This window comes from Tamandua tetradactyla, chromosome X (genome assembly GCF_023851605.1).
Source record: "Tamandua tetradactyla isolate mTamTet1 chromosome X, mTamTet1.pri, whole genome shotgun sequence".
Classification (NCBI taxonomy): Eukaryota; Metazoa; Chordata; class Mammalia; order Pilosa; family Myrmecophagidae; genus Tamandua; species Tamandua tetradactyla.
This window is the reverse complement of record NC_135353.1, coordinates 52683766-52706764: the sequence shown is the minus strand read 5'-3', so window position 1 is coordinate 52706764 and position 22999 is coordinate 52683766.

Here is a 22999-nt window from a genome sequence, read left to right as displayed (position 1 = left end):
TTAGTTGCTACTGTGAATGGATTTTTTTCTTAATTGTCTCCTCAGTGAGATCATTACCTACATGAACACACTACTGATTTTTGTGCATTAATCTGATATACCGTGATTTTGTGAATTTGTTTAATAGCTCAATTAGCTTTGTCATAGATTTCCCAAATATAGGATCATGTCATCTGCACATAATGTGAGTTTTACTATTTCCTTTCTGATTTGGATGCCTTTTATTTATTTTTCTTACCTGATTGTTCTAGCTAGAACTTTCTGGTACAATAATAGTAGTGTCAGTGGGCATCCTTGTCTCATTCCCAATCTTAAGGGGATGGTTTTCGGTCTCCCATCATTGAGTATGATGCTGGTTGGGCATTTTTTCATATATGCTTATCATATTGAGGAGGTTTCCCTCAATTCCTACTTTTCAAAGTGTTTTTGTCAGAAAAGATTGCTGAATTTTGTTGAATGCCTTTTCAGCATCAATTGAGATTATCTCGATTTTTCCCTGTCAATTTGTTAATGTGTTGTATTATACCCATTGATATACTTGTGTTGAAATACTCTTGCGTGCCTTACGTGCCTTAAATAAACCCGACTTGCTCATGGAATATCATTCTTTTAATGTGTCACTGGAGATTCAATTTGCAAGTATTTTGTGGAGAATTTTGCATCTATAGTCATTAGGGAGATTCACCTGTAGTTTTCCTTTCTTGTAGTATCTTAATTTGGTTTTGGTATTAGAGTGATATTAGTTTCATAGAATGAGTTAGGTAGTGTTCCCTTTTCTTCAACTTTTTGGAAGACTTTGTGCAGGAATGGTGTTAGTTGTTTTTGGAATATTTGGTAAAGTTTTCCTGTGAAGCCACCTGGCCCTGGGATTTTTTTTGTAGGAAAGTTTTTGATGAATGTTTTAATGTCTGTCTTTGTGATTGGTTTGTTGAGGTCTACTATTTCTTCTCAAGTCAGTATGGTTGTTTGTGTTTCTAGGAAGTTGCCCATTTCTTCTAAGTTGCCTAGGTTGTTGGTGTACAGTTGTTCATAGTATCTGCTTATGATTTTTTTAATCTCTTCAGGATCCATGTTAATGAGTCCTCTACCAATTCTTATTTTGTTTATTTGCTTCTTCACTCTTTTTGACTTTGTCCATCTATCTAAGTGTTTGTCAGTCTTGTTGATCTTTGGGATTAGTTTGCTGTTCTTTCTCCAGTTCTTCCAAGTGGACAGTTAATTCCTGCATTTTTGCCTTTTCTTCTTTTCTGATATAGGCATTTAGGGCAATAAATTTCCCTCTTAGCACTGCCTTTGTTGCATCCCATAAATTTTGATATGTTGTGTTTTCATTTTCATTCGCCTCGAGGTATTTACTAATTTCTCTTGCAATTTCTTCTTTGACCCACTGGTTGTTTAAGAGTGTGTTGTTGAGCCTCCACGTATTTGTGAATTTTCTGGCACTCCATCTATTATTGATTTCCAACTTCATTCCTTTATGATCCGAGAAAGTGTTGTGTATGATTTCAATCTTTTTAAATTTGTTAAGACTTGCTTTGTGACCCAGCATATGGTCTATCTTTGAGAATGATCCATGAGCACTTGATAAAAAGGTGTATCCTGCTGTTGTGGGATGTAATGTCCTATAAATGTCTGTTAAGTCTAGCTCATTTATAGTAATATTCAGATTCTCTATTTCTTTACTGATCCTCTGTCTAGATGTTCTGTCCATTGATGAGAGTGGGGAATTGAAGTCTCCAACTATTATGGTATATGTGTCTATTTCCCTTTTCAGTGTTTGCAGTGTGTTCCTCACGTATTTTGGGGCATTCTGGTTCGGTGCATAAATATTTATGATTGTTATGTCTTCTTGTTTAATTGTTGCTTTTATTCGTAGATAGTGTCCTTCTTTGTCTCTTTTAACTGTTTTACATTTGAAGTCTAACTTGTTGGATATTAGTATAGCCACTCCTGCTATTTTCTGGTTGTTATTTGTATGAAATAACTTTTCCCAACCTTTCACTTTCAACCTATGTTTATCTTTGGGTCTAAGATGTGTTTCCTGTAGACAGCATATAGAAGGATTCTGTTTTTTAATCCATTCTGCCAGTCTATGTCTTTTGATTGGGGAATTCAGTCCATTAACATTTAGTGTTATTACTGTGTGGATAATATTTTCCTCTAACATTTTGCCTTTTGTATTATATATATCATATCTGACTTTCCTTCTTTCTACACTCTTCTCCATACCTCTCTCTTCTGTCTTTTCGGTTCTGACTCTAGTGCTCCCTTTAGTATTTCTTGCAGGGCTGGTCTCTTGGTCACAAATTCTCTCAGTGACTTTTTGTCAGAGAATGTTGTAATTTCTCCCTCATTTTTGAAGGACAATTTTGCTGGATATAGGAGTCTTGGTTGGCAGTTTTTCTCTTTTAGTAATTTAAATATATCATCCCACTGTCTTCTAGCTTCCATGGTTTCTGCTGAGAAATCTACACATAGTCTTATTGGGTTTCCCTTGTGTGTGATGGATTGTTTTTCTCTTGCTGCTTTCAAGATCTTCTCTTTCTCTTTGACCTCTGACATTCTAACCAGTAAGTGTCTTGGAGAATGCCTATTTGGGTCTAATCTCTTTGGGGTGTGCTGCACTTCTTGGATCTGTAATTTTCCGTCTTTCATAAGAGTTGGGAAATTTTCAGTGATAATTTCTTCCATTAGTTTTTCTCCTCCTTTTCTCTTCTCTTATCCTTCTGGGACACCCACAGCATGTATATTTGTGCGGTTCATATTGTCCTTGAGTTCCCTTATACCCTGTTCAAATTTTTCCATTCTTTTCCTGATAGTTTCTGTGTCTTTTTGGAATTCAGATGTTCCATCCTCCAAATCACTAATTCTATCTTCTGTCCCTTTAAATCTATCATTGTAGGTATCCATTGTTTTTTCCATCTTTTCTACTTTTCCTTCACTTCCATAAGTTCTGTGATTTGTTTTTTCAGTTTTTCTATTTCTTCTTTTTGTTCAGCCTGTGTCTTCTTCATGTCCTCCCTCAATTTATCGATTTTGTTTTTGAAGAGGTTTTCCATTTCTGTTCGTATATTCAACATTAGTTGTCTCAGCTCCTGTATCTCATTTGAACTATCGGTTTGTTCCTTTGACTGGGCCATATTTTCAATTTTCTGAGCATGATCCATTATCTTCTGCTGGCGTCTGGGCATTTAGTCCGATTTCCTTGGGTGTTGGTTAAAACAGGTTGAAAGATTTTTCTGTGAAATCTCTGGGTTCTGTTTTTCTTATCCTGCCCAATAGGTGGCGCTCGTAGCACAAGTTTGTCTGCAGGTCCCACCAGTAAAAGGTACTGTGGGTCCTTTAACTTTGGAAAACTCTTGCTGTGGTGGAGGTTCGCCATCCGAAGCGGCTTGCAAGAGTGCCAGCCGGCCCGGGGGTCCGAACGTGGGGAGGGTCGCCGGCTGCCGCAGCCCGGGAGAACGCCCATCCGAATTTCCTAGTCGGCCCGGGGTGCCAAGCATGGCAGGAGGGCACCAGTCGCTGCGGCCCGGGAGAGTGCACCATTCCCAGCCGGACTGGGGAGTCACGTGTTTGGAAGGGACCCCCCCCGGTCACCGTTCTCCGCGGCCTGGGGATTTCCGATCCAATTCTCTCAGTTGGTCCGGGGGGCTGCGCGTGGTGGAGGCACCAGCCTCCGTGGCTTGATGGGACTACCTGCCTAATTCTGCCAGCTGGTCTGGGAAGGAGGAAGGGATGGACTCCGGCCGCTTGCCGCCCCGCCTGGGGAAGCCCACGTCCCTCGGCGATCTCACCGGAGCGGGTTCTCCCAGCCAGTCAGCCCTTTCAGGATGGGGTACGCTGTCTTTTTGATGTTTGTCGTGGCTCCGGGAGCTGTTCTGTATCATTTCTGCTCCCCTAGTAGCTGTTCTGGAGGAGGAAAGGTGAGGATGGCAAGGCTGTTGAGGATGGTGGCGGAGGAGCCGGTGAAGGCAGAAGAGTGCATGGTGGTAGTTGGAGAGCCGCTGGAGTGGGAGGAGAAAGGGAAGGATAAAATGGTGGATGGAGCGCCGCCGGAGCAGAAGGGGAAAGAGAAGGGCAAGATGGCGGTGGGAGCGCTGGCAGAGAAAGAGGAAGAGGAGGGCTAGATGGCGGCGGGAGCGCCGGTGGAGAAGGGGGAAGACGAGGGCTAGATGGCGGCGGGAGCTCCGCTGGCAGAGAAAGAGGAGTTGAAGACTTTTATGGGAAAAGAGAGAATGTTCAATATTTCTTCAGGCAGCCAGCCTCTCCTTTTGAGTTCATTTGATGACCTTCCCTGCAGTTGCCATTTTTGTGGCCTGTATAATAGCTCAAAATCCCTTGTTTTCTTCATTTATTTTAATTGTAATTACTTTTCCATGCAGGTTTAATGTTAATGCATTCTCTGTTTCTTGTGACTCTTTAAAGTTGATGGCACGGAGGAGGGCATCTGGATCCTCACACACTCGGGGACTAAAACCTTGCCGCTCCTCTGGCTTGCTGGTTCATGATGTCAAGGCAGACCTGAGGGAGGTCTTCCCAGGACAGAGATCCCTCCTGAGCCACCGCGCAGCTTCCAGAAGGTCCGCAAGCCAAGTGGGGAGGGGGCCAAGATTGTCATCTTTACCAGAGTCATAATATCAAGATTATATAGCATCTATCTTTTTGTGCCTGGTTTATTTCACTAAGGGTTATGTCCTCAAGGTTCATGTACATTGTCATATGCTCTGGGACATCATTTCATCTTATTGCTGCATAATATTCCATTGTAAGTATATACCACATTTTGTTTATACACTAGTCTATTGATGGGCACTTGGATTGGTTCCATTTTTCAGCCATTGTGAATAGTGTCACTATGAACATTGGTGTACAAATGTCTGTTCATGTCACTTCTTCCAGATCTTCTGGGTATATACCAAGTAGTGGTATTGCCAGGTCATATGGCAACTCTATGTTTAGTTTTTTGAGGAATCACCAAATTGTCTTCAGTAGTGGCTGTACCATTATATAGTACCAGCAGCTGTGAATAAGTGTTCCAAAATCTCCATATCCTCTCCAACATTTGTAGTTTACTGTTTGTTTAATGGCAACCATTCTTACAAGTGTAAGATGATATTTCATGGTAGTTTCATTTGCATTTCACTTATAGCTAAAGAAGATGAGCAACTCTTCATATGCCTCAACAAATGTCCCATATGTTCATTCACATCGTTGCTTGCCTCACTACTTTGTTCCTTTTTGTAACAGCACAACGTTCAATCATATGTACACACCATCGTTCAACAATCTGCTTCTCAGTCAGTGCATCCTTCAGCCACCTACATTCATCAGTTATCATGTATAATGCCCAAAGTTCACAGTCCATCAACACTCTCAATTTTAGATAATTCCACTGTTCCTAAGAGAAAGATAACCAATATCACACTCTCACCAAATAGGAAATCTAAACATCCTTTTAATTCTTGCTCCTTCCATCATTATTTACCTCTGCTGTTGCTGTGGTAGTGCTGATGTTTTCCCTTTAAACACAGCTCATAGCATGCAATAGCAGTTTTCCCCCTGTACTCTGGACTTGAACACTCTTTGTACATGAATCATACTTTTGAAGTAGTTCTTGCAAGAACTAATTTATAATTCTAGTGTTAATCAGTGGGACACATAGGTCTATACAATCCCTTTCAATCTTGTTCATCTTCGATATGGTCATATTGCTTAGAGACCCACTAGAGAACCACTTTCACTTCTATCTATTCCCTTACATTGGAGTTCAACCTCATTAGCTAACAGTTCACCCATCTCTAGCTTCTATGAATCTCTAAGTCCCCTATATATTCTGTATTATAAGCCTCTGAATTTACCTTTACAATGGTCATAAAAGTGGAATCATACAGTATCTATCTTTTTGTGTCTGGCTTATTTCACCTAGCATTATGTTCTTAAGGCTCAACCATCCTGCTGTGTGTTTCAGGATGTCATTTCGTCTTAATGCTGCATTATATTCCTTCATATGCATATAATACATTTTATTAATCCACTCCTCTGTTGGTAGGCATTGGGTTTGTTTCCATATTTTGGCAATTGAGAAAGAAACCATGAACTTCATCAGCCTTCTTGAACCAAGGTGCTCCAACAGATATCTCTCACAGAAGTAATTAAAATACAGGGAGCAATTACCGAAGTGAAAATGGATGACTTCTTCAGGGAAGAGATGGTAGGGAGAGAAGTGTAGAGACAGAATAAAATATTGAGTAATGACTGCAGTTAGGAATGGGAAAAAAACATCCAGAAAGAGCAAGGATAGTATCATCTCATTTGTGTATAAAACAAAACAGACAAAACCTAAACTATTCGTATAAATATATATGTATAAATATCTATATGCATGAAATGTTAAGAGTATGGGGAAGGGAAGAGAATGTCTGGAGAATGAAGCAGGGGAGGGAAAAACTTTTACTTTTGACTCTATATACTTCTGTATCATTTGGAAAGTTTACAGTGAGAATGTAGAAACCCTAGTTGCATAATTCACCTCCTTGCTGGATATCTCCCCTTGAAAATCTTATAGAAAAAACTGTAATGTCAAAAATGGAAATCTATCCAATGCCCCTTATCCCCAAAAGCCTCCCTCCAAAATCCAACTGCTCCATTTAAAAACACGGTAAACATCTTTACCATGTTTTTAAATGGCATCATTATTCATCAAGTTGAATGAGTCTTCCTACTTGCTTGGTCTTCCTCCTCAGGGTATCTCCAATGCCTTTGCTTTTTTTAATTATTATTTCTATTGCAACCACCCTATTCCAAGCCACACTGTCACTTATCTGGCTTACTCTAGCCTTCTTAGTAGTCTCTCTTCCAACTCAGAAGCCAAGGTGATTCTATAACATATATTACCTTGTATCATGCTTATTCTTAAAACACATCAATGACTTCCCAGGCACTTAAAATACAAACACCTCACCATGGCCTACAAGGTCTTACAGTATCTAGTTTAAGCTAGTATTTCCCACATCATTTCATTAGCCTCTTCCCCTTCCTCTGTACTCACTGGCCTCCTTTCATTGCTCAAATGCATCAAGCTGTTTCCAACAACAGGGACTACAGTCATGCTTAACTTCTTGTGTGAGTGAAAGGATGATGGTGCTATGAACATCAGTGTGCAAATGATTGTTTGTGTCATTGTTTTCAGCTCTTCTGGGTATATACCAAGAAGTGCTATTGCTGGGTCATAGGGCAATAAGAAATTTAGTTCCCTTAGGGACCAACAAACTGTCTCCCATAGTGGTTGCACCATTATACATTCCCACCATCAATGAATAAGTGTCCCAATTTCTCCATATCCTCTCCAACATTTCTAGTTTCCTGTTCATTTAATAGCAGTCATTCTTATAGGTGTGAGATGGTATCTCATTGTAGTCTTGATTTGCATTTCCCTTACAGCCAATGGAGATGAACATCTCTTCATGTGCTTTTGACCCATCTGGTTTTGCCCTTCAGAAAAATGCCTATCCATATCTTTAGCCCATTTTATAATTAGGTTGTCTGTTCTTTGTTGTTGAGTTGTGTGATTTCTTTATGTATCTAGGATATAAAACATTTGTCTGATATGTGATTTCAAAATATTTTCTTCCATTGAGTTGGCTGCCTCTTCACCTTTTTGACAGTCTTTTGAGGTGCAGAAGCATGTGATTTTGAGGAGTTCCCATTTATCATTTTTTTCTTTTGTTGCTTATGCTTTGGGTGTAAAGTTTAGGAAGCTACCTCTTATTACTAGGACTTGAAGATTTTCCCCTACATTTTCTTCTAGAAGCTTTACGATGCTGATTCTTATATTTAGGTGTTTGATCCACTTTGAGTTAATTTCTGTATAGGGTATAATGTAGGGGTCCTTTTCCCTTCTTTTGGGTATTGATATCCAGCTCTCCCAAGCCCATTTATTGAAAAGACTATTTTGTCCCAGTTCAGAGGATTTGGGGGCCTTGTCAATAATCAGTTAACCATAGATTTGGTGGTTTATTTCTGCACTCTCCATTCAATTCCATTGGTCAATGCTTGTATCTTTGTGCCAGTACCATGCTGTTTTGACTGCTGTGGCTTTATAATAGGTTTTAAAGTCAGGGAGTGCCAATTCTCCCACTTTGCTCTTCTTATTTAAGATGCTTTTAGCTATTCAGAATCTCTTTCCTTTCCAGATGAATTTGGTAACTAGCTTTTCCAAGTCTTCAAAGTAGATTGCTGGAATTTTGATTGGTACTGTGTTGAATCTGTAGATCAATTTGGGGAGAATTGACATCTTAACTATATTTAGCCCTCTTATTCATTAGCAGGGAATATCTTTCCACCTATTTAGATGTTCTTTGATTTCTTTTAGCAATCTTATGTAGTTTTCCATGTACAAGTCCTTTATGCCCACAGTTAAGTTTATTCCTAAATACTTGATTCTTTTAGTTGTTATTTTGAAACAATTTTTTCCTTTACTGACTCCTTATTTAGGTCATTGTTTGTGTATAGGAACATTACTGATTTTTGCACACTAATTTTATATCCCTCCACCTGCTGAATTTGTTTGTAGCTCAAGTAACTCTGATGTAGAAATCTTAGGATTTTCCAAGTATAGTATCATGTCATCTGCAAATAATGAAAAATTTACTTCTTCCTTTCCAATTTGGATGCCTTTTATTTCTTTGTCCTGCCCACTTGTTATAGCTAGAACTTCTAGCACAATGTTGAATCACAGTGGTGATAGTGGGCATCAAGTTTTCAGTCTCTCTTCATTGGATACGATGCTAGCTATTGGTTTTTTTTTTATATATTTCCATCATCATATTGAAGTAGTTACATTTGTTTCCTATATTTTGAAGTGTTTTTAATCAGAATAGTATGTTGAGTTTTGTCAAATGCCCTTTTAGCATGTATCAAGATGATCATGTGATTGTTCCTTCTCGATTGTTAATGTGTTGTATTACATTAATTGATTTTTTGTGTGTTGAACCCTCCTTCCATTCCTGGTATAAACCCCATTTGGTCATAATGTATAATTCTTTTAATGTGTTGTTTTGCTAATATTTGTTGAGAATTTTTGCATCAGTGTTCATTAGGGAGATTGGCTTGTAGTTTTTCTTTCTTAAGCATCTTTACCTGGTTTGGTATTAAAATATTAGCTTCATAAAATGAGTTAGACAGAGTTCTTTTCTCCTCAATTTTTTGGAAAAATTTAAGCAGGATTGGCATTAGATCTTTTTGGAATGTTTGATACAATTCCCATCTGAAGCCATATGGTCTTGGGCTTTTCTTTGTAGGAAGATTTTTGATGACTGATTGAAGTAAAGATTACTTGTGATTGGTTTGTTGAGATCTCTTCCTGAGTCAGTGTACCTTGTTTGTGTGTTTCCCGGGATTCATCCATTTCATCTAAGTTGTCTAGTTTGTTGGTATATAGTTGTTCTTAGCATCTTATGATTTGTTTTATTTCTTCAGAGACTGTGTATAAGCAGCCCTTCTCATATCTGATTTTATTTGCATCCTGTCTCTTTTTTTCTTTGTCAGTCTTGCTAGTGGCCCATCAATTTTATCAAAGAACCAACTTTTGGTTTTATTGATTCTTTCTATTGTTCTTTTGCTCTCCCATTCATTTAACTCTGCTTTTATCCTTAGTTCTCTCTTTCTATTTGCTTTAGGGTTAGTTTGCTGTTCTTTGTCAAGTTTCTCCAGGTGAGCAGTTAATTCCTTGATTATTGCTCTTTGTTGTTTTTTAAAAATAGGCATTTAGGGCAATAAATTTCCCTTTCAGCACAGCCTTTGCCACTTCCCATAAGTTCTGATATGTTGTATTCTCTTTTTCATTCCTCTCCAGATAGCTAGTGATTTCTCTACGAATTTCTTTGACCCACTGGTTGTTCGAGTGTGTCATTTAATTTCCATTCATTTGCAAATATTCTCATTCTTTGGTGGTTATTGAGATCCAGCTTCATTCCATTGTGATCAGAGAAAGTACTTTGAATAATTTGAATGTTTTAAAATTTATAAAGACATGCTTTGTTCCTCAGCGTATGATCTATCTTGGAGAATGTTCCATGAGCACTAGAGAAGAATGTATATCCTGGTGTTTAGGGGTGCAATGATCTCTATATGTCTGTTAGGTCTAATTCATTTATTAAGTTGTTTTACTTCTTTATTTCCTTTTTGATCTTCCATTTCATTGTTCTATCTATAGAGGAGAGTGGTGTATTGAAGTCTCCTACTACTATTGTTGAAACATCTATTGCTCCCTTCAGTTTAGCCAATGTCTGTCTCATTTACTTTGGAGTGCCTTGATTGGGAGCATAAATATTTATGATTGTTATTTCTTCTTGGTGAATTGTCCCTTTAATTAATATTTAGTGTTCTTCTTTGCCTCTTATGATATCTTTACATTTAAAGTCTACTTTTCCGATATTAGTATAGCTACTCCTGCTTTCTTTTGGTTACAACTTTCATAGAAAATCTTTTTCCATCCTTTCATTTTCCATCTATTTGTATCCTTGTGTTTAAGATGGGTCTCTTGTAAGCAGCATATAGCTGGGTTATATTTCTTAATCCATTCTGCCAATCTGTATCTTTTAATTGGTAAATTTAGTCCATTAATATTTAAAGTTATTACTGAAAAGGTGTTTCTTGAATCCACCATCATATCTTTTTTATTTTGCCATATCTATATATTCTTTTCCCTCTTTCTCTTTTTATCCTTTAAGTTACCCTTTCTAGTACTCTTGAATTCTGTGTCTTCCTCCAGACCTCCCACTCCTGTCTTTTTTTATTCAATGGGAGAACTCCTTTTAGTATTTCTTGTAGAGACAGTGTCTTGTTGACAAATTCTTTCAGAATTTGTTTGTCTGTGAAAATTTTAATCTCTCCCTCAGATTTTTTTTTTTTTTTGCATGGGCAGGCACCTGGAATTGAACCTGGGTCTCCAGCATGGCAGACGAGAATTCTGCTTGCAGAGCCACCATCGCACCACCCTCTCCCTCAGTTTTAAAGGACAATTTGGCTGGGTACAGAATTTCTTGTCTGGAAGTCTTTCTCTTTCAGGATCTTACATACATCGTACCACTGCCTTCTCACCTCCATGGTACCTGTCGCACTCATTCTTATTTGGTTTCTCTTGTATGTAGTAGGTTGTTTTTCTCTTGCCATTTTCCAAATTTTATGCTTCTCTTCAATATTTGACAGACTGATTAGTATGTGTCTTGGGAAAGGCCTATTTGGATTTATTCTGTTTTGAGTTCATTGAGCTTCTTTGACTTGTTTATTTATGTCTTTTATAAGGGTTGGGATGTTTTCCCCCACTATATCCTCAACTACTCTTCTTAGCTCTTTAGTCCTCTCTTCTCCTTCTGGGACACCAGTGATTCATATATTTGTGTGCTTTGTTTTGTCCATCATTTCCCTGAGATCCAATTTAAAATTTTCCATCTTTTTTGCCATTTGCTGTTTTGAGTGTTTGATATCAGCTATCCTGTCCTCTAGTTCACTTATTCTTTCTTCTGCCTCTTCAAATCTGCTATTATGTGTCTCTAGTATGTTTTTTATTTGGTCAACAGAATCTTTAATCTCTGTAGTATCTGCTGGCTTTCTATTTATTCTTTCAAATTCCTCTTTATGATCTTCTACTGTTTCTTGAAGATCTCTGTTATGTCATTAACCATCCCACTTGTTTTATTTAGCAGAGTTATATGTGAACATCTTTGATTAGTTGTTCCAACATTTGTGTCTCCTCTGGTGTTTTAATTTTGTTATTAGTTGGGCTATATCTGTCTGCATTGTGATATGCTTAGTGATCTTCTATTGTTTTCATTGCATGTAAATATCTTGATTGATTTACTTTGGAAGTTGATTTCCTTCATAGTCTAAAGCCTTATGTTTGCTGGATGGATGTGTAGCAGGATGCAGGGCATGGGGTGGGACACAACATTGCAGTGATGCATTGCATTGTAGGTATAGGCACAGATTGGGCATGTTATGCTGGTACCTGTGAACATGAGCACCCAGCACCCAGGGAAGATGTAACTGTGTGGGTGCACAGGTCTAGGGTACGGGGCCTTTTAAGCACATGCACAGAGCTATGGCAGCAGTTTGCCTACATGGGCTGGGTGCAGATGTGACACAGCTGTGCAGATCAGCACTTTCCCAGAGCTGGGAGTTGTCACTTGGAGTCATGCACATGCACAGGTCTAGGAGTGCTGTAAATGCAGTTCTAGGAGTGCTGTAAATTGATGTACCTATGTGCAGAGGTCAGGGTGGGTGGCGTGGAGTTGTGTGACTGTATGGGCTCGAGGCGGGTGTAGCCTGGGTATGGAGGTAAGCATCTACAGTCTTTATGCACTGGCAGGGAGGGGGAGGTAGTGCTTGGGAGTGGTGCAGGAGAGGTGGGTTGGGCTTTACTTGAGGTAGGGATGTGGGTTGGGTATGCACTTGAGGGGATGGTGGGGTGGGGGCACTTGGAGTGCAGGAAGTGGGGGCAGGTGATGGGGGTCAGGTGCATGGGGTGTGGGGTGAGTCACAGGTTCTAGGGCTGCATTGGTGAGGGTAGCGCATTCAAGGAATGTGGACTGGCTTACTTCCTAGTTTCTGTCTCCCCATCCATGCACTCCTGTGGGCTCCAGGCATTAGGTTCCAGTTGTCTGCTTCTCAGTTCCTCAGCTTTGGCAACCAGGGCTGCCCTATGTGATGCAGAAGACTCTCCCAGGTCAGTTACACTCTGGAATCACTGTCTCATTTGCACCCCCATCCCTTCTCTAATTTTTCCTTGGAGTAGGGCTGAACTCGATCTATCCTATTCAGCCATCTTCTTGGAACTTCTTACCATATTATCTTTTAGTATTTATTTATCAGATCTATATATTATTTTCCCTTTCTTTCTTATAATCTTTTAAGTTACCCTTACTATCACTCTTCAATTTTGTACTCTCCTCCTGACCTCCCCTCTTTTTTTTTTTTCACTTGACAGAATTCCTTTTAGTGTTTCTTGTAGGGCAGGTGTTTTGTTGGCAAATTCTCTTAGCCTTTGTTTTTCAGTGAAGATTTTAATCTCTCCTTCAGTTTTGAAGGACAGCTTAGCAGGATAATGAAATCTTTCCTGGAAACCATTCTCATAGTGAATCTTAAATATATCATACCACTGCCTTATCACATCCATGCTGGCTGTTGAGTAGTCTGAGCTCAGTCTTATGTGACTTCCTTTAGAAGTAGTGAATTGCTTTTCCGTTGCTGCTTTCATGACTTTTTGCTTCTCTTCAATATTTGACTTTCTGATCAAAATGTGTCTCAGAGTAGGCCTATTTGGATTTATTCTATTTGGGGTTTGTTGGACTTCTTTGTTTTGCACACTTATGTCTTTTATAAGAGTTGTGAAGTTTTCTCCCATTATCTCCTCAACTAGCCTACCCATCCCTTTTCTCTTCTCTTCTCCTTCTGGGACAGTGATAACTCTTATATTTGTGCACTTTGTGTTATCTATCATTTCCCTGAGATCTAGCTATGTTTTTTTCCATCTTTCTTGTGATTTGTTCTTTTATGTGTTCAAGTTCAATTGTCTTATCTTCTGGTTCACTTATTCTTTATTCTGTCTCTTCAAATTTGCTTTTGCGTGTCTCTAGTGTACTTTTAGTCTACAGTACTCTCTGTAGGTCTGCTATTTTTCTGTTTATTCTTTCTAGTCCTTCTTTATGTTTTCCAGTGTGTTTTAATCTTTTATGTTGCTGTGAACATCCTTGATTAGTTGTTCCAGATTCTTTGTCCCATTCAGTGATTTAATTAGCTCATTTGACTGGGTTATATGTGTACAAGTCTAAACGTGCCTTATGACTTCTGTTGCACACGGGGCATCTAAACGTCTTAATAAGATTATTTTGTAAGTTAATTTCCTTCACACATCTGTGATTTTGTATTTAAATTTGTATTGAAAGTCCCATTTTGGACTAAGTTTGTCAGTCCTTTCCCTCAAAACTAAGTCCCAGATCTCACTTGGGGATTGCAATTCTCCTTAAATCTCTATTGCAAGCTAGGCAGATAGGCAATTTGTCAGACTGCATTTTTCACTTCTTCCCAGCACATGGCACGCTTGACCCACTCTTCCCCTCAGGCCCACCTGTCTCTGGCTATACGTGCCAGTTGACTTAATTAGAAACCCAATGTAATTCCAGCCATGGCTCACCACTTGTGTGCCCGATGGTTCAGGTGGTCCCCAAACTCACACTTGGGAAAATCTTGGGCTGTGGGACTGGGTATTTCAATTTCCCTTGCCCATAGCCAATATGGAAATATCTGGCAGGTAGTCGTGGCACACAGTTAAGGACCTTCCTAGGCCTCATCTCTCTGTCCATGTACACCTGAGGTTCCCAGGCCTCCGTAGGGGGAGGCGAGTGATATTCGGACCAAAAACAATTTCCTCTCTATCAGTTGTTGGACAGGTGGCACTTTGGATTTCTCTCTTCTCCCTGGGGGAAGGCCCCTTAGTTTCTACCAAAATAAACCAGGTGCCTGTAGCAGCCTGTCTCTGGGGTGGGGAGCAGACACTGTACTCTGGCTAATTCGTCTTTGTGTGCAAGGAAATAAGTCTGTTAGCTTTCAAGTTGCCCCTGGGAACTCTAGGCTTGTGGAACCATAAGGGAAAATCTCCCTGGCCCTGCCAGGATTGACAGGAATCACCACAGAGCCAACTCACCCCATTCTTTCTATTCAACATCTCTGCTTTTTCATTCAGGGTCTACTTAGGTAGAGAAGAAGATCCTCTCTTGTGACTCACACACTGGAACTGCTGTCCCAATTATTTTTCAATCTTTTCTTTTGTTGTTGCATGGAGCCAGGGTAAACTCAGCCTCTCTTATTTCATAGTCTTGATGGATGTTCAGTAACTGTTATTTAAAAATTCTGAGATTCTGAGGTCTTTGTGTATAACCTGGTCATTCCCTGTAACGTTGAATATTTGTGTGATGCCTGAGACTCAGAACTAGAGCTTTGCAGCTATGAAAGTGAGCATTACCTCAGACAGCAACTGTTAAAAACATGGAAAAGGAATTGCAATTGTTATTTCTAAATTCTGAGATACTGAACTGTTTGTATGTAACTGGGTCGTTCTCAGAAACTTTGGGTATTTATATGACACCTGAGACTCAGGGTTAGCACTCTGAAGCTATGAAAGTCAGCAGTTCTCCATTCAGGAACTGTTTAAAAAGTTTAAAAATGGATCAGGTTTCAACTAGCGATATGAAGGAAGCTAATATGGATAGGATTAGGGTAGATTAGGGTGAAGGATGATATCATCCATATTTTTAAACTTCAACTTCTGTGTGAGATCAAAGAGAGATGTTTATTTGGTACAAAATTTATATTTTGGGTAGCACGTTACCTAATTTAACTTGTATGGACAGTTTAGCTGAACACCATAAGCACATGGAATCTTGAATAGAGCATGAGATTTTCTTGTTTTGTCCAGGTTAGAGTGATGCTCCAATATATCCCAAGGTAATTTAGGCAGTGAATAAAGAAGTATTTGCAAAGTCCCCGGGGGACTGGGGAGAAAGGAGGAAATATATTCAACTTCCCCATTTGGAGAGTTTCCCCATTTGGAGATATTCTCAGATGCAGTGGGGATGGACAACCAAGTAAATAGGCTGAACCCTCATTCTTGTGGATTGCTCCTTTGAAACTTAATCCTGCAAAGGATAGGCTAAACCTACTTAAAATTATGCTTAAGCGTCAGTCCCAGAGAATCTCTTTTGTTGGTCAAATGGGGCCTCTATCTCTAGGCCAACATGGCAGGTGAACTCACTGCCCTCCCTCCTATGTGGGATATGAATTCCAGGGGTGTAAATCTCCCTGGCAACATGAGACAGAATCCCTGGGATGAGTCAGGACCCAGCAACAAGGGATTGAGAAAGCCTTCTTGACCAAAGGGGAAGAGAGAAATGAGACAAAATAAAGTGTTTGTGGCTGAGGGATTTCAAACAGAGTCAAAAGGTTATCCTTATGCATTATATAGATATCTCTTTTTAGTTTATGGTGTATTGAAGTGGCTAGAGGGAAGTACCTGAAACTGTTGAGCTGTGTTCCAGCAGCCTTGTTTCTTGAAGATGATTGTATAAAGATATAACTTTTACAATGTGACTATGTGATTGTGAAAACTTCATGTCTGATGCTCCTTTTATCCAGGGTATGGACAAATGAGTAAAAAATTATGGATAAAATTTATATCCCTTATATGGGTATAAGGAGTAAAATAAATTGGACAGATGGAAATACTAGTGGTAAATGAGAGGAAGGGGTAAGGGGTATGGGATGTATGGGTTTTTTCTTTTTATTTCATTTTCTGCAGTGATGAAAATGTTCTTTAAAAATGATCATGGTGATGACTAGAGAACTATGTGATAATATTGTGAGCCATTGATGGTAAAACATGTATGGAGTTTATATGTGTGAAGATTTGTCAATAAAAATATTTTTAAGAAAAGAAGTAAATATATGGTTAAAAATATTTGTTCTACAATATCATGCATTTGTCTGTCTTCGTGAATGACTTAGAAACACCTCAACTAACTTATAATTTTATTCTAAAAAACACTGAAAATGTGATTAGACTTCAATTAGGGATATGAATGAAGTTTATTGGGGTAGGACTAAGGTAAAGCAGACTAAAGGTTAAAAGATGATATTGACTATTTTTTGAAACTTCAACTTTTTTTCTGAGACCAAAGGAAGAGATGCTTATTTGGTGCAAAATTTATATTTTCTGTAGCACAGTATTTAAACTTGTATGGCCAGCTTATTCAAACACCATAATTACATGGAATCTTGAATAGGAATAAGTTCTTGTTAGTTTGAACAGGGGGTGTGATGCCCCGATACATCCTAGAATAATCTGGGCAGAAGGTTAAAAAGTCTTTGCAAGGTTCCCTTGAAAGACTGAGGAAAAAGTTCAAAATATTACACTCCCCCACCTGGGGAAGACCTGATATTCTCACCATCATTGGGGACTACCAATTTGATGGGCCAGGCCCTTGATCTTGGATCTTGCCTTGATGAAACTTATTTTTGCAAAGGAGAAGTTAAGCCTGTTTATGATTATGCCTAAGTGTCACCCCCATGGACCTCCTTTGTGGCTCAGATTTGTCCTCTTCAAGCCAACTCTGCAGGTTAGCTCACTGACCTCCCCAATATGTGGGACATGATTCCTAGGGGTGTAAATCTCCCTGGCAACATAGGACATGACTCAAGGGGATGAGCCTAGCCCTGGCATCATAGGAGTGAGAAAGCCTTCTTGGCCTAAAGGGGGAAAATAATTGAAACAAAAAGTTTCAGTGACTGAGAGAATTCAAGTAGCAACTAGAAGTCATTCTGGAGGTTATTCTTATGCAGTAGATGTGTATCCCCTTTCAAATTTTGGTGTATTGGAGTAGCTAGAGGAAATTACCTGAAATGGTTGAACTGTAAACCAATAGCCTTCCTGTTTGCAGATGACTGAGGAGCTACAGAACTTATATTGTTTGGCCCTGTGATTGTGAAAACCTTGTGACTGACACTCCTTTATGCAATGTATGGACAGATGAGTGAGGAAAAAGAAGACAAACATAAATAAATTACAGGTGGGAAGGGGGAATGGGATGTTTTGGGTATTCTTTTTCTCTTTTGTTTTTACTTTTATTCTTATTTTAATTTTTTTTGGAATAATGAAAATGTTAAAAAATCAATTGTGATGATGAATGCTATATGATACTGGTGAACCACTGATTGTACAATTTGGATGATATATGGTATGTGGACACATAAAACATTTCAATAAAATTGCTTTTAAAAAAATAGTGCAGCTGCTGTGGAAGACAATTTGGTGATTCCTCAGAAAGTTAAGTGTATAATTGTCATAAGAACTAGCAATCTCACTTCTAGGTATATGCCCAAAAGAATTGAAAGCAGGGACTCAAACAGATATTGTACACCAATTTTCATAGCAGTATCATTTACAATTGCAGAAAGATGAAAGCAACCCCAGTGTCCATTATCAGATGAATGGATAAAAAAATGCAATATATGCACACAAAGGAATATGAATCATCATTAAAAAAGAGTGTACTTCTGATACATGTAACAAAATGGATGATTCTTGGAGACTTCCTGTTGAGTGAATTAAGCTAGACAGAAAAGGACAAATATTGTGCAATCTCACTGAAATGAAATCATTAAAATAAAGAAATTTATAATGTCAGGAACTAATATATAGGTTACCACAGTCATGGGTGAGGTTAGGGACTAGGGAGCTAATACTTAAATTGTAAAGAGTTTCTATTTTGGATGATGGAAATGTTTTTTTCCATACATCAAATGGATAGTAGCCCAAAATTGCAAATTTAATTAAAAGCACTGAATTATGTATTTGAATGTAGTTAAAAGGGGGAAATTTTAGTTTTTTTTTTTACATGGGCAGGCACCGGGAATTGAACCCAGGTCCTCTGGCATGGCAGGCAAGCATTCTTGCCTGCTGAGCCACCGTGGCCCACCCAGGGGGAAATTTTAGATTGTACCTAGGTTATGAGAATGAAAATTAAACAAACAAATAATACACATGGAGAACCTATAATGTATGCAATGGACTATAATCAATAGTATGATTATAATGGTATTCTTTTGTGAATTGTAACAAATGTACCATAATAATGCAAGATGATAATAATACAGTTAGGAGTTGGGTATATGAACCTCTGTATTTTCTGCATAGTTCTGTAAAGCTACAACTTCACTAATTTAAAAAATGTGGAAATTGTTGGCAAATCCTATGAATTCTTCTCTGTAGTTTCCGGGGGACATAAGAGATCTGATTAAAGTATCCTACTCAGAACCTTCTGAGATAAAACAACCAGGGTTCTGGAATGTCCAAGGCTCCTTGATGCAATGGGGAAATGTGGCTCAACGTTACTAGGCCAGGAGCTATAACTCAGGCCTTCTGTGTGACAGCTGGCTCCCCTACTAACTTATGTTGCACATCTCATTTTTGTCAGAAAATAAGGACCTCTTAGTGTTAGGAGGCAAGTCCTCAATCACATTTCCTTTTGATTTGCATTTCACTACACTGTAAGACTGCCCCACTTTGCATCTGGTTCCTTCAGCTCTCATTGTTAAACTGGCATTTGAGGGAGGCTAGAGAATGTTCAAATGACAATGTTGCCTGGTGGGTAGTGGGAGCCAAAGGAGGTTCTGGGTGTTGGTTACACTCTTTTTTATCCAGACTCCATTAGTTTTTTTTTTTATTAATTAAAAAAAATTAACTAACACAACATTTAGAAATCATTCCATTCTACATATGCAATCAGTAATTCTTAATATCATCACATAGATGTATGATCATCATTTCTTAGTACATTTACATCGATTTAGAAAAAGAAATAGCGAGACAACAGAAAAAGAAATAAAATGATAATATAGAGAAAAAAATAAAAATAAAAAATACAAAAAATATATAAAAAAACAAAAACAACAACAACAAAAAACTATAGTTCAGATGCAGCTTCATTCAGTGTTTTAACATAATTACATTACAATTAGGTAGTATTGTGTTGTCCATTTTTGAGTTTTTGTATCCAGTCCTGTTGCACAGTCTGTATCCCTTCAGCTCCAGTTACCCATTATCTTACCCTATTTCTAACTCTTGATGGTCTCTGTTACCAATGACATATTCCAAGTTTATTCTCTAATGTCGGTTCACATCAGTGGAACCATACAGTATTTGTCCTTTAGTTTTTGGCTAGTCTCACTCAGCATAATGTTCTCTAGGTCCATCCATGTTATCACATGCTTCATAAGTTTATTCTGTCTTAAAGCTGCATAATATTCCATCGTATGTATATACCACAGTTTTTTTAGCCACTCGTCTGTCGATGGACATTTTGGCTGTTTCCATATCTTTGCAATTGTAAATAATGCTGCTATAAACATTGGTGTGCAAATGTGCATTTGTGTCTTTGCCCTTAAGGCCTTTGAGTAGATACCTAGCAATTCCATTAGTTCTTGAGGACTCAACTTGCAGTATCAAAGATGTAGATATGCCTAGGTTTAGATCCATGTGGCAGTTGCTTTGCTGCAGTGTAATTCTTGCATGTTACATGTGAATACTCATATACCTAGACAGAGAAAAGACCCCTGTGTTTGGCTGGGACACAAAGTGTAGGAGCAAGCTCCCTGAACTGAAGTAATAAACTTGATGAGCCCCTGTGAATTTCTACACTGAGTGGTTTCTTTCATTTTCAAAAAGGAGGGGAGAGGGGATGGAAATTGTAGATTGGCATTAGTCGTGCAATACTGCTATCAAGACAAACTTGTTTTATGTTCCTAGGGAGGCCTGAAATTGAGGCAGTCCAGAGCACAGGCGCCCAAAAGTTCCAGGGCTCCCTTGAGGCTTGAGAGAACTGAGGCACCAAGGTGCAGTCCTGCTGTGGAAGCACCAAGGCAGGGCACCAGCACAAGACCGAAAGCCAGTGTCCCCAGTAGGTCAGGAATAGGAAGAAAGTGTCCACTTATGTGGCTGCCATGTTGGGTGGGGCTATAGGATCCTCAGTGATCTGGCCTCATAACATGGGTCTGCGCATGTTACTTTATTCCCCTTGCCCAAATTTCATTTCTGTCTTTATTTTACAGTGTGATCTTACAGAAAATGTAGAATACTGTTAAATTGAAAGGTAAAATAGCACTGTGATTGCCTTTTCTTCTGGGCTGGGTGACAATAGGAGTAGTTTGTTGTGGATTTCCTTCCTGCATCTCCATAGGTATTTGGAATGTTATCTTCAAAAATGCTCTGATCACATTTCTCTTGAGAATAGAGATATCCATTAATTTGTGGTCAGACATAGGAAGATAAAAAAAAAGGGAAAGAGGTTAAACTGTGATGGAAAATTTCTTGGTTTGAGATCACTCTTCCTTGGAAGTGTGTTCCTTTGCCTATGTAAATTTGAGTTCTTTCCCCCTTCCTTTACGGCCAAATCTTAAGAGGTCAGCTGATAGAAGCTCTGGAAAATCTTGAAACTGTATTCATTTTTTACTCTTCCATGACCTGTGGAAAGGGAAGCAAAGCACAGGAAAGGCCAAGACACCTAAGATGACTTTGGGTTCCTAACCTTGCACACCCAAAGACATGGAGACTTAAAGGTGCCCTTACACCACTTTGTGTCGTTCTTTCCAAGCCTGATGGTGTTATGAGTCTAGGCCTGTGGTGAAATTGGGTATGAATGGGATGGCACCTGACCAACCTGCTGGTTGGAGGGTTCATCCCATGGGTGACAGATAATGTGACATGGCTATTTGGGCTAAGCCAGGTGCTCAGGAGCCTTATCTTGACCATTCAAAAGAACCTCACCCTTCACTTCCTGTGCCTGCTGTGTGCCCTTCTCTGTATCTGACTCCTTGAGACCCCACAGCCAAGCTGACCTTTTAGTAAGCAGTCAGAATGCTCAAAAGCCATTGTTCTACAAGCCTGGTGGGCTTGAAAGGGGAACATCATTTGTGAGTGTGGGGGTTGCTCTTTGTAGTGGGGTGGTAGAGGGGTCGAGGCTCATTTCTGAATTCAGAGTCCTTGCCTGGCTTCAGGATCCAAGCCACCTTCAGTGCCAGAAAGAAAGATGAGGATTCATTGAGGTCTACAAAGTAGGGGACTCGCTGGGGTACCCTCCCTCTTATTGCCTGAGATGCCAAACGCATAGCTGTAGGACAGACCCTTAGTGAGGGGGATCTCAAAAGTGCAAATGCAGGGCTGAAGTTGTGATTGAGGGCTTTTGAAATGTGACCAAGATGAGGAGCCCCAATATGTACCAAAGTTCCACCTGTTTGTTGGTTTTTTCCTCTACCTCGTGGAGAGGGAGAGGCCCAGGGAGAAGGGAATCCTTGCATTTCTACTATAATGCTGCTATCAAGAGGATGCTGTTTGCAAATCCCATGGCACCTAGCTTGGGAGGCCATGGAATGGAGTCAAGTCAAGGTTCTGTAAAGGACAAAGGATGGGGGCCTGCAAGGTCCAGAGCTACCATGAGACATGGTCGATGTGTGGCCATCGGCCTCTAACTGCCGTGGACAAGGCAAGGACAGCCAGCTGTCCAGGATGGTGGGATATGGGAAGCCAAGGCTTCAGCCTGGTCAACTCCATTTTAGGGCAGGACTTGCTAAAGCACCTCCCAAGGAGCCACAGCAAAGGGCCTTGGCCATATATCCTGCAGCACTTTCACCTAGCAGAATGGGGTGGCTTGGCTAAGGGAGGCTCAGGGCCTTGAGAGTGTCTCTGGGCCATGGTGAAGCCCAAGGAAAAACTTCCCCAATATAGGACAGCAGAAAGCTGCCCTTGCCTGTGTGGGAGGTAGGCCCTTCTGGATTCCCTGTCCAGCTCAGGAAGAAGTGGCATTAGGTTTGCAGGTGCCAAGAAGACCTGAGGAAGAGGGCAGGGTCATCAGCCAGGTCTACAAGGGATGGCCCTTTCCAGGAGGGGAGGGTTGGGCTGAAGAAATGAAACATGCAGTGCCATCTCAGGGGTTGGTACACTTGTGCAATGCTTTGTACTCGGTATCCTGGGAACAAAACCCAAGTGAGCAAAGGCCATGGAAGCTAAATATGTAGATGTCACAATTCTGGGACACCATCCCCAAGAAGGAAGTTGGGGCCTAGTGGGCAATGAGAAGTAAAAGGCCTTTTCTTCCTTCAGGTCATCTCTGCCTCTCCAAGTCTCAAGCCCACACCTGCTGCAGCCTTGGTAATCAGGGAGGGGTTCTAGAGTGCCTCCCTGGGAGGACTTGGGTTGAGATGCCTCCAAGGTGTGACTGTACTTGTTTGGATGACCTGCCACCTCCCTGGCCTTGCCACACTGCATACATACTGGCCCTGTCATGCTCACACACCAATACACACACACACACACACACACACACACACACACACACACAATCACACTCAGCTCTGGCTCCACTATCCATCAAATACATCTGCTCTGGCCAGGGTG